Raw genomic sequence first — 12,372 nt, forward strand, 5'->3', positions numbered from 1 at the left:
TTTGTTTTTGTCAAATCTCCACCACCGCCATGAATACTTGACGTAGTAGATCCACTTACGAGATGATGAATTGATCTGGGTTCACAGATTTAGAGGGTTTGGTTCGTAGCTGCTCGGTGTCACTGCTTTGGGCCAGTGGCAGCATGGTGTGGACATGTGGTAGGTGAGGCCCATCTGTCTCATGGTGGGGAGGGCAAAGATGGAGGAAAAGAAAGGAAGAGTCTCACCGTGCGCAGCAGAGTCACATCCCCAGTGACCTCTCGCTGGGTCTGATGTCCTAAAGGTTCTGCCACTTGTCAACAATGCCAAGCTGGGACCACGCCTTTTTAGCACATGTGCTTTTGGGGGAGCATCACAGATCCCAATAGAGCAAATGATGACTGAGCATGGTAACAGAATTTCTTCTCGCGATATCTCAGGTCCATCTCTCCTTCCACTGGGTCCGTGAGGTATTTAATGGAAGAGGCAAGAAACCTGTATTGGAAGATTTCAGAAGGAAGGAGAAGGAAAAGCCAAGGCCAGGCTCCTGGAATGGAAATGATGACGTAAGAACCAGGTCTCAGTACAGGTGTGTGAGCAGCTATGAGAGCCTGGGGCCAGCCTGGATCCTCTTCAGGTTGCTAAGGTTGGAATCAAGGCATGTGAACGATTTTCATTTTATCAACAGTTTGTGTGTGTGTGTGGGGAGGGGGGGGCAGGGTTCCTTTCTGTGGTGACAGAGCTTGAGTCTGCCCTAGACACCAGCATGGAGTGAGCTGCCCTCCCCCCCCACCCCCCACCCCACCCCCGCCATGATCCCAGTGGAGTGTTATCAGAATAAAGGGTAACACGGGCAGATACAACAGCTGTCCACCCCGTTTTATGAACGTATTAGAGGCGAGGTGTTTCATTTTAGAGGGTTATAATCTAGTTTGCAAGGAAGTAGACGAGGTCACTTATCACAGTGGAGGAAATTCACCCTGACTGGGAAAATAAGAAGCCACCCTCCCGTCGAGTCTCCCCACCTGTCGGCAAGAAGGCTGACGTTTACTTGGGACTCCCCTCGTCTCTTCCAAGGTTCATTTTAAGAAGTGTCTGCCATCTTCAGCAAACTGCCAGCTGGGATAGCTGGCCTCTGGCTTCACTGCTCATTCCTGACTTCAGACTTTCTGGTTCTCGCCACATTGCTAAATTCCAATGCAACTTGGTCAACAAGTCTGATACTGCGACAAGAAAAACCTTAATCAGAAACCCCAGGTAATTCACAGCCAGTTCTTAGGTTTTGTGTGAGTTTCTCTCTCTCTCTCTCTCTCTCTCTCTCTCTCTCTCTCTCTCTCTCTCTCTCTCTCTCTCTCTCTCGTGTGTGTGTGTGTGTGTGTGTGTGTGTGTGTGTGTGTGTGTGTGTTGTGTTTCAGGTAAAAGGAATAAGGAAACAGAGACAAGGAGAGAAGGAGCAGAAAACCCAGGAGTAAAAGACTGGGCAACAGAGGGTCAAGAAGGATGTCCCTCCAATGAAATATAATTCTCTCCCCAGAATACATACAGGGGATTCAGGACAGGTTGTTTCGCTGGGGCCTGAGGATTTTGAACTGCTGATGATACATCACGTAAATAAAGATTCACTTTTATGGCAAGAGCTAATTGATTTTTATGCCCGTTTAATTCTTCTGTGCGTGTTTGTTGCTTTCCTGCTCTTGTGATTAGCCTGGGAGGGAGACAGGGGTGTCTTGACCTCATGGCGTTGCCAGTGGTGGTCCGAGGCAGGTAGAGGTAATGAGACTGGGAGGGAACTTCGTGGCCGTGGGGTAGGTGGGGCGTTGTCATGAGTTGCGGCCAAAGAAAAAGGGCATGGGGGTTCCGGAAGTAAGCTGGGGACCAGTGAGATGGCTCAGTGGGGGTAGACACTTGCCACCAACCCTGACAACCTGTGTTCAAGCCCTGGAACACACATGGCGAGACTGAAGGAGAGAACTGAGTCCTTAAGTTGTCCTCTGGCCTCCACGTCTATACCCTGACACGTGTGTACCCCTCCCCCACACCCACCTCCACGTCTATACCCCCCCACACACACACACAGCTTAGACTGAGTTATAAAAAAGCAGTGATTTAGTCCTCACAGTTCTAGAGGCTTAGAGGTGCCAGAAAAAGACATCAGACTATTTGGTGTTTGTGATGGGAATACAGCTTAGTGGTAGAGCTCTCATATTTAATAATAATATATATATATATATATATATATATATATATATATATATATATATATATATATATGGTTTTTTCGAGACAGGGTTTCTCTGCATAGCTTTGCGCCTTTCCTGGAGCTCACTTGGTAGCCCAGGCTGGCCTCGAACTCACAGAGATCCGCCTGGCTCTGCCTCCTGAGTGCTTAAAGGCGTGTGCCACCACTGCCCGGCATCGTATTTAATAATATTTTTGTTACTTCTTTGGGAATTTAACACAAACATGTGATGCAATTTGATCATTTTCACTCACACTACGCCCCTAACTCCTCCAGATCCACCCAGCCCCTTCCCAGCCTCTTAGTCTCTTCTTAAAAAGAAGTCCACTAAGCCCAAAGTGTCCTTCCCATGTACTCACCGGTGTGGTCCTCATGCTGGAGAGGCTAGCAGATGTCATCAGGGCCATTTTTAGAGCACTAACCCCAGCTGAGAGCAGAGCCCCTGTGATCCAGTATCTCCTGGAGGCCCTGTGTTTTAACTATGACAAAATGGTAATCGAGTGTCCATACGAAATTTGCTGTGATGGATTCAGACTCCAGCCACAGCCGAACAAACACACAACAAGACAGAATAAGAAAAGGGAGCTGGAGTTCAGAAATCTGGTAAACAGGTTTGATACCCGCAAGAGAAAGTGAATGAATGAGATTTTGTGTTTGCTTTGTAAGATTTCCACCAGTTCCAAGGCCGGCTAGAAGTTTTGCATGGTATTAGTTGTTCTGTGCAACAAATTTTTCCGAATAACCCCAGAGGCTTAAGGCAATGAGCAGGTCTTCGACGTACAGCATCCATCATCAACACACCAGTGCAGCGCCGCTACATGCTAGACACGGCTCATGGACCTGGTGCAACCGGACAGCGGTCTCAGCAGTGAATGCACAATCATTAGCTCCGCTCCCCATGGTGACGGGATACATCTGGGAGGGCGTACAGCTCCAGAACGGTGGTTCTAGAGTTTGCACCCCGAAGATGCAGTTCCTGAGCCCTTGCCCTTGTGTGATTTGCTGATCTCCGTCTCGCTTTCCACCCTGTTTCCCCCCTCAGCAACTCTCAGTTAATAGAGATGAAGGGTTCGATCCTTGTGCAAAATGTTCACTAGAAGGAGTGCTCAAGCATTTATTCAAGGTGAGATACTGTGCTAAGCACTTAGCACTAAGGGATGGGAGAAAATGCGTAGCCCCGCCTCCCCTCCGTGTGCGTTGTAGTGGGAGCAGTAGACTTCAAATCACCGAGTTGCTAAGTAAGGACATAGCTCAATGTTACAGCAAATGTTGAGAAAGAGGCTGACAGGACCCTTTAGTGGACGCTTCCAGGAGGGACCTACTCAGACTCTCCACAGGCACTGAAACCCAGGCTTATGTGAACCTAATACCTAAATGAGGAGGGAAAAGCTTGGGACCAAACCAGGTGCACTCCGTCTAAACACGTGAGAAAGGAGGCATTCCGCAATCCTTGTCATTGCACCAACAAACGCTTCTAAAAGTGAGAAGGGAAAGAGTTAACCACATAGAAACAAGGACGGAGAGGAGCGGTGGAAAGAAAGGGAGGGGGGAAGGAGAGAAGAAAAGGGAGCAGCGGAAAAGAGGTGAGCAGTAAGGAGGGGAAGAGAGCGTGGAGAGAAGGGAGAGGGAGGAGAGGGAGAGGGGGCCAAGGGGAGGGAAGAGGGGAGGGAAGGAGGGGGAATAAAAGAAATGGGAGTGGAGGGGAAGGGAGGAGAGGGAAAAAGGAGAGGAAAGGGGAAGAGAGAGGAGGAGAGGAGATGAAAAGAGGGGAGAAGAGAAGAAAGGGAGAGGAGGGAAGGGGGAAGGAGGGGAGGAGGAAGGAGGGAGGAGGGGAGGGAATTGTAGTCTCAAAAAGTGAATCCTGGGGCTGGAGAGATGGCTCAGAGGTTAAGAGCACCGACTGCTCTTCCAGAGGTCCTGAGTTCAATTCCCAGCAACCACATGGTGGCTCACAACCATCTGTAATGAGATCTGGCGCCTTCTTCTGTGTACATAATAAATAAATCTTTAAAAAAAAAAAAAGTGAATCTGTTTTTGCAAGATAAAAAGTGGAAGCCGGGTCTAGCACAACCCAAAACATTGAATGCTTCGTGCTGTAGCCAAGGCATACTATCAAGCCCCTCTTCCCCGCCCCCCCCCCCCAAAAAAAAATTCTCGGCCATTGAAGGCCCTTATGCTCGGGAAGCCAGGGGTGGAAGTGTGGAGAGAAGTCAAGAGGTGGATCTGAAAGTCAGTCTAGAACAACCCAGAAGCCTAGGTTCTCCTTGCCAGCTCTCCCGCTGATGGTTCACCCTGCCAGGACTCCTGGGTGGTACTGCTTTCCACTTCCAGGCTGCCTGGCTCACAGGAAGTAAGGGTGCAAGGAAAGAAGGAAATCCTGAAAAATACAATCCCTACATTCAGAGGAGGGGAAAGAAGCCGCTGGGTGAATGGGTGAAGGCCAGAGGGAGCATGGGGGAGCCGGGGTTGCTGGGAGCGCAGGCAACTCTGTGCCTCCTCAGAAGAGTTGGGGCTTTCTTTGAAATGCTGCCATGAAAGGGTTTTCAGCCATGGGAAACATTATCTTATTTAGGTTTAAAAAGTTACTCTGGTTGTATGAAGAATAGAGTGTCACACGTTTAGCTGGGTCTTCTCATGAAAAATCATGTCTCCCGGGCCTGTAGAGCAGAGAGCCTTCAAGATCATTCAGCCCACCCCTTTCCTTTTTAAAAGATAAGCAAACGAAGATGTAGAAAATTTATGATTTGCACAAGGTCATATAGCTAATAACTGTGTGGGGCTTTTAAAACGCGGAGTTTGAGGGTGATAGATGATTACACTTTTAAGAAATCCTTCAAGCCTGTATTTCTTTTGGCCAGAAGTGATGTCCCGCGTTTCCCGATCTCTCATTTCACCTTATTCTTCTCTGTTATGCTATTTTTTCATTTGTTGCCTTGACCAGGGTCCCTGATGCTCCTGTCTTATCTCTTGTGAGAGAGACGCTAAAAGCTCTCCCCTGAGTGCAGGAAGAACGGCTCCTAATGTGTCCGTGACAGGCTAAGTGCTCCACCCGTGCGGTTCAACCGTCGGGTGGGAGAATTCTCCTCATGCTATCAATTAAGGCATCCAGTGCCCGAATACGCAACGCACGTTTGGATTTAACTACAATAATTAAGCACCTCAAACAGTACTGTCCAGAAAAAAAAAAACAGCCAGACTGGCTATGGGGTAATTATTACATTTCTGGACTCCTCGCAGGCACATTTGGCACCCGCACACAGACACTCGGGTCCTGTTGAGAACTTCGCCGGAGATGAGGTTATGCACTGTGTCTTGGCTCCCGGCGAAGAAACAAGCTTCAGGCCACGGGTCAGTAGTGATCTAAGATCAGCACCAAGCCTTCAGAGCTCCGAAGATAAACATGACTCACTGTGTACGGGATCTCCGCCGGCTTGCTCACAGACATGCGGTTAGAGGGCTGACGAGGTCTGGAAGAGATTCTGGGGTAGCGCCTGATTCGGAAGGGCCCAGATTGTTTTCGCTGTGAGGTGACACACGTCGGTATGGTGAGACAGTGGAAATCTGGCAGGAGAGGAGCCCAGCCGCCCCGCTGCCTCAGCTCAGATGTCTCTCTCGCTCCTGCTTTCTGCTCCGGGCTCCATCGCGACAGGGAAACCACTGTGCGTCGGACTGTGCCAGCTGCCACACCGTAATGGTTATCTGTTGCCTGGAAGTCAGATGTCCAGAGTTACTGGCTTCTAGCCACCCTGTTGTATTATTTGTTCATGATGCCGATGCCCGTTCTCTGAGTGGGACCCTGCAGGGCGATGCTCTGATGGCCTTGTCTTTATCCAGAGCTTCCCCTGAGGCTGACTTCCAGCTAAGACACAGTGACTTGGCTGGGTGTCACCTCAGTTGGAACAGCTGGCACTATTGTGTCTGGCTGTTCTCCCCCACCCTTTCTCTTGGTTTCTTCAGCAGGGTACTTGGGCATCATCACATGTCTATTCAGGGGTCCCAAGAACAGAAAAAACAGAAGGGTCAGGCTTCTTAAAGCTCCTTTCTAGGTCTTCCCCAATGCCACACTGACTGTATTCTATTAGCAAGAGTAAATACGTACCATTCTGATCTAGGACTACAGGAAATCAACTCTACCTCTTCATGTAAGGAATGGCAAAGAGCTTCTAGGCGTCTCCAGTCCTCAATTAGCCACGACACTCCTGAATCCTCTTTGAACGTTCCCCTAAAGAAAGCCACTAATCTGGGTCTGTGCCTGCTGCCTCAACTTCTCCAACGCCAACAGTCAACTTCTCTCCATGTGCTTTTTCTTCAACTTTATGTTTTTGTGAGCTCCACTGTTCCATGGTTTAGCTGCCACGTGACTTCTACCGGTACAGAAGTTAATCATGTGCAGAAAAGAGTACACAGGCAGGGTGAAGGGAGGCTTCTTTCAAGGTTGCTGCTATTCTTGCAAAGCTGATTTACAAGGTTGAGCCTTGGCTGGTACCTGGGGAAACTGGCTTGGGGGAGGAATCAAGGTTTCCAGAGAAACGGAACCAGGAGGATGAGCATATTATACAGGATGATGTCTTATAAGAAACCGACTAACAGGGTTACAAGCCACCGGTAGTGAGTCCAGAGTCTACAGAGTGCCTAAGAGGCCACTCCGAAGAGCTGATGGAGAGTTCCAGTCCACGGGCTGGTAGGAGGAAACACAGTTGAGCTGATTTCAAGTCCAGAAGCTGTTTAGGATTTCCCTCGTGCTCAGGAGGCAGGCTGGGGTTTCTCTTCTTTTGGGTTTCTTGTGTTATTTATAGACACAAAACCCCACGGATGTGAACACTCATCTCTTCCTAACCCCCCTCCAAGTTAACACAGAGAACCTCCTTCCACTGGAGTGTTCCCACATTTCCAAAGTGGGAAGAGAACTGTGGTGTATCTAAACTATACAAGGATGGGTTCAGACTGAACACCAGCTTTCATGGTTCCCAAAGGAGTACAGAAAGGGACCATCGGTCTGGAATGTTATTATATGCTAGGTAGGGCCTGTGTGAAAGGCCCACAGTGAACCCCCTGGGCAAACATCTCTGAGGAGCAACCCTGAGTACCTTCCCTTTCCTACTTACCATCCTAACATTGCCAGAGAAATGGGCCCATCTTGAGGGCTACCACTGGCAGAGGATGCCTGGAAGTTAGGCCTCGATTCTTGCAGATTTTGCCTCAAGCACCATTTCCTTTGCTGATTTTGTTTTGTTATCTTTCAAAGGGTGTTCTTAGAATACAAACGAGGACTGGCATTTGAGAGGGTGGGATATTTGAGTAAGGAGGATGGAAAACGGGGGTGGTGGAGTCTAGTCGAGAGTGGCTTAGACTCTGGAGACATGGTTGTGTTTGAAATTTGAGTGTTCTGGTTATAACTCCACATGAACTTCAATTTCCAAATTTATAAGATAGTCAAATAACGCTCCTGAATAACACATGTTAATTCCTTACCCTGTCCCAGGGACTTCTTGTATTAACTCACTTAAAACTCACAACAATCCGATCAGGTAAACATTGTTCTAGTTTCCATGTAGCAAACTCAGAAACACAAATCTTGGGGGCAGAGGGACTCTTGCTAATACCCTCCCCATCAGAGTATGGGGAGGATTAAAACAGGGCACAGGTAGTAGCTGTGGGACCTACCAGAGTATCAGAAACATTAGATAAATATAAACTGTTATGTTTGAAGATGAAAGCAGAGAGGAAGAAGTGGAAACAGGGCTACTGTATGCATGAAGCCCAGGGATGGTCCAGGGCTACTGCCTGCATGAAACGGAGGGATGGTCCAGAGTGATATGCATTCTGTGAACAATATGCGAATGGGCTGGATGCTTGGCCGAATTCTCCTCCGTGCTTGACACTGGGCTAGGAATTTGGATTCACCACATAGGGAAAGGATGTTGAAGACTAATAGGAACTGTGAGCTGGGGATGGAGTTTAAAGGGTCTTAACCATCACTTTAACATGTATGATCAGGGGCTGTGATTCTCCGGTTAGGACATTGCAGAGTCTCAGGAAACCTGGTTAGAGTTACTCAGGACAATATGAAATAATCGTAGGGACCCTAGTAGCTGACGATCAGAATGAAAGAGTGAGGGGAAAAAATAAGAAAGGGGGGTTTAACATAGAACATTATTTTAAGAAATAAACGCTGTCTTTTTCTGTGAATGGGAAAAAGGACATTATGGGTGGATGTTAGAACCTGGGGTATTACCGCGTTAGGCAATGGAGAAGAGATGGTCGGTTGGAAAAGCAGATCTTGTTTTCTTGTTTGCACTAGCAGTGGTTATATATAAATTCTCATGGCCCAGGAATGTAGGAAGAAACTCCTTTGTCTCTCTATAAATGGTCAAGGCACTCATACCCAAATGAAGAGTACCATTCAGAGTCAGTAGTATCCTTGGCCTTAAATAGGAGCCTGTTACGCAAATTTGGACTAAGTTTCAAGCACTTCCAGTCCCAGTTCCCTAACACATAAAAAGAGATAGAAATCAGACGGACTTGGCTTCCCTCTTTCTTTTTTTCTTTTTTTTTTTTTTTTTTGGTTTTGTTTTGTTTTGTTTTGTTGTTTTTTTGGTTTTTCAAGACAGGGTTTCTCTGTGTAGCTTTGCACCTTTCCTGGATCTCACTCTGTAGACCAGACTGGCCTTGAACTCACAAAGATCCACCCACCTCTGCCTCCCGAGTGCTGGGATTAACTGTGGCCGCTGCCGCCGCTGCCTGGCCTTGCCCTCCCTCTTGTGTGAATGAAATGGGATTGCATTTGCTTCTGTGATTGATTTATCAATCAATCAATCAATCAGTATAAATTCTCCATTCCTATGAGTTATCCAGAAGAGCCTTAAAAACTCTTGGCTGAAGAAAAGACATATTTTGAAAAGTTTTTTTTTTTTTTTTAACTAAATTCATAGTTTGGTTTTTTTTTTTTTAATTTTAATCAATGGAAGCTAACAGGTAAAGCCTTATTGTTATATTCAAATCTGAAAAACGAACATCCCCTTCGTCACTTAAAATATGGGCTTGGAAATTTATGTATTGATTTGGTGCCTCATTGGAAAATGGCGGTCTTATGTGGGGACCGTATCGTGAAGACGTCACCGAGTCAATGACAGTGAAATAATGGGCCTTGAAAATGTAAATTCATAACATGCTCTTTGCCTGAACTTGTGGAGACGCTGGGTTCCATGCACCCCTGGGGAAGGATGTGAAGCTCATCTCTGGCTCAGCCCATGGAGTAATTTGGTCATGTCCTTTTTCTCCCTCATCGTAAGCTGTGTCTGTCTCCCTGTTGTTCTCCTAGAATCTAACGCAATACCAACACCTCAAATATATACAAGAAGCATTTGTGAGGGCATGGAAGAGGCAGGGTAGAGGAAAGGCCCCAATGCAGCTCTTGGCTGTGAGGCCAGCATTGTTTTAAAAAGGCTTAAAGGATGGAGTGAATACCAGCTCCTGTTTTTCTCTTAGTCATAGACTTTGCAGGCTGGATATAAAAATATTTCACTATACCAGGTGGTGGTGGTGCACACCTTTAATTCCAGCACTCAGGAGGCAGAGGCAGGCAGATCTCTGTGAGTTCAAGGCCAGCCTGGTCTACAGAGCAAGTTTCAGGACAGCCAGGGCCACACAGAGAAACCCTGTCTCAGAAAAACAAACACCCAACACAGAAAAATCTCATCACAAGTAAGTGTCCAGACAGTGGATGACTATTAATGAAAATGATATCAATATAAAATTTAGGTTTGTGGTGCATGTGTGGGTTGGCCCCTGTAGAGGCCAGAGGTCAACATCTGGTGTTTCCTCATCATGCTGCAAATGCTGCAATCTATGTTTATAAGACAAGGTCTTTGGCTGAGCCTTGAGCCCAGCAGTTAGACTGGACTGGCTGCCGGTGAGCAAAGGGACCTTCCTGTCTCTGCCTCCCCGGTGCTGAGATTTCAGGCACATACCATAGTATCTGGCTTTTTTTTTTTTTTTTTTTTTTTTGGTTTTTCAAGACAGGGTTTCACTGTGTAGCTCTGGCTGTCCTGGAACTCACTCTGTAGACCAGGCTGGCCTCAAACTCACAGAGATCCACCTGCCTTTGCTTCCCAAGTGCTGGGATCAAAGGTGTGTGCCACCACCACTCAGCTCTATTATCTGGCTTTTTAAAATCATTTTTATTTGTGTGTGTGTGTGTGTGTGTGTGTGTGTGTGTGTGTGTGTGTAAATGCTTGAAGTTAACACTGGATATCTTCTTCAATAGCTCCCCCTTTATTTTGTTGAGGCAGGGTCTCTCAGTGAACCCTGATCTTACCGAATCCTGGATAGTTTAGCCAACTTACCCCAGAGATCTTCTGTGTCCCTATACATCTGCCTGGCTTTGATATGAATCCCAGAGATCAAATCTCCAGGCCTTGTCCTTGTGTGGCAAACAACTGATCCACCCAGTCGTCTGTCCAGCCTCAGCACTGACTTTTTCTGTGGGTGATCAAACTCAGCTCCTCATACTTGTATAATAATGACCTGGCTACCTGAGCCATTGTGTCAGTTCATAGATTACTAAAATTTTTATTAAATGCTGTTTAGATGCACTGGCTGGTTTTGTGTGTCAACTTGACACAAGCTAGAGTCATGAGAGAGGAAGGAGCCTCAGCTGAGGAAATGCCTCCATGAGATCCAGCTGTAAGGCATTTTCTCAATTAATGATCGATAGGGGAAGGCCCAGCCCATGGTGGATGATGCCACCCTTGGGCTGGTGCTCTTTTTCTTTAAGAAAGCAGGCAGAGAAAGCCATTAAGCAGCACCCCTCCACGGCCTCTGCATCAGCTCCTGCCTCCAGGTTCCTGCCTTGTTTGATTTCCTGTTGCCTTTGAGTCAAGATGTAGGTCTCTCAACTACTTCTCCAGCATCAGGTCTGCCTGCACACTACCACGTCGCACCATGGTGATATTGGACTAAACTTCTGAGCTATAAGCCACCCCAATGAATTCTCTTCCCTTTGTAAGAGTTGCCATGGTCATGGTGTCACTTCATAGCCGTAGAAACCCTAAGACACTAGGTGTCCAGTATTGTGTTCATTGATTTCTGTGCGTTAATTCATTTAGTTATCATAATAATGGTGTGAGGGAATTTTTGTTTAGCAGATGAAGGATGTGAGGATCAGTTGTTCTTGTGAAGTTTTGTTGAAGCACTCATGGATATTGGAAGTAGGATTCAAGGCAAAGCCTTGGTGCTGTCATGACTATAAGCACATCTCTGTGATACTTGAGGAGAACTTTCCGGTGCCATTTCTGCCATCCCAGCATTAATCAGGGTGGAGGGGACTCTTGTGGGCAAGCTCAGGGCGGCCACATCTGTTTGAGACAGAGACAGGCCTCTGGGGCAGTCCTCTAGGGCCCACACAGAGCAAGAGCCATCCAAGAGTCTGGTTACCCTGCCGTCTATGGGAAGAGTGACCGGCCATCAGCAGCGAGGTAAGTGTTTGTCCTCACCCAAGGCCAAAGGAAATGCAAAGTTGACAAAGCAAATAACCCCAACCCAGGGGTCAGAAAGGTGCTCATGTAGTGAAGGGAGACGAGGGTGCCGCTGCTGGGAATCTCAGGAAGTGAAGTCAAGGCTCCTTGGGTCAGAAGATGGGAGAAAACACATCATGGACATAGTATAACTCTGTCTTACATCATCAATCTTATTTCTATAGTCATAAATATCCTACTCTGTCTGTCCCCTTCCCTCCTGCCAGCCAAAAGTACATGCTTGAGGACACACACAGGTCCATGGACACACACACACACACACACACACACACACACACACACACACACCTCTTAGACACACACATACAAAAACATATACATAGAGTTATATACACAAAGACATGTATATACACAGATACACACTCACACACACATACATATACCCACAGACACATATACACAGACAGATACACACACATGCATGCATACACATATACACACTCACACATATAGACATATACACACAGACACACAGACACAGACACAGACACAGACACACACACACACACACACACACACACACACACACACACACACACACACACTGCTGATAAAATGTTCTTCTATGCCCCATGTTTTTGGCTCCTGATTTTCATACAAACATCTTTGGAAAACAAG

This window comes from Peromyscus maniculatus, chromosome 18, assembly GCF_049852395.1.
Source record: "Peromyscus maniculatus bairdii isolate BWxNUB_F1_BW_parent chromosome 18, HU_Pman_BW_mat_3.1, whole genome shotgun sequence".
NCBI classification, from domain to species: Eukaryota; Metazoa; Chordata; class Mammalia; order Rodentia; family Cricetidae; genus Peromyscus; species Peromyscus maniculatus.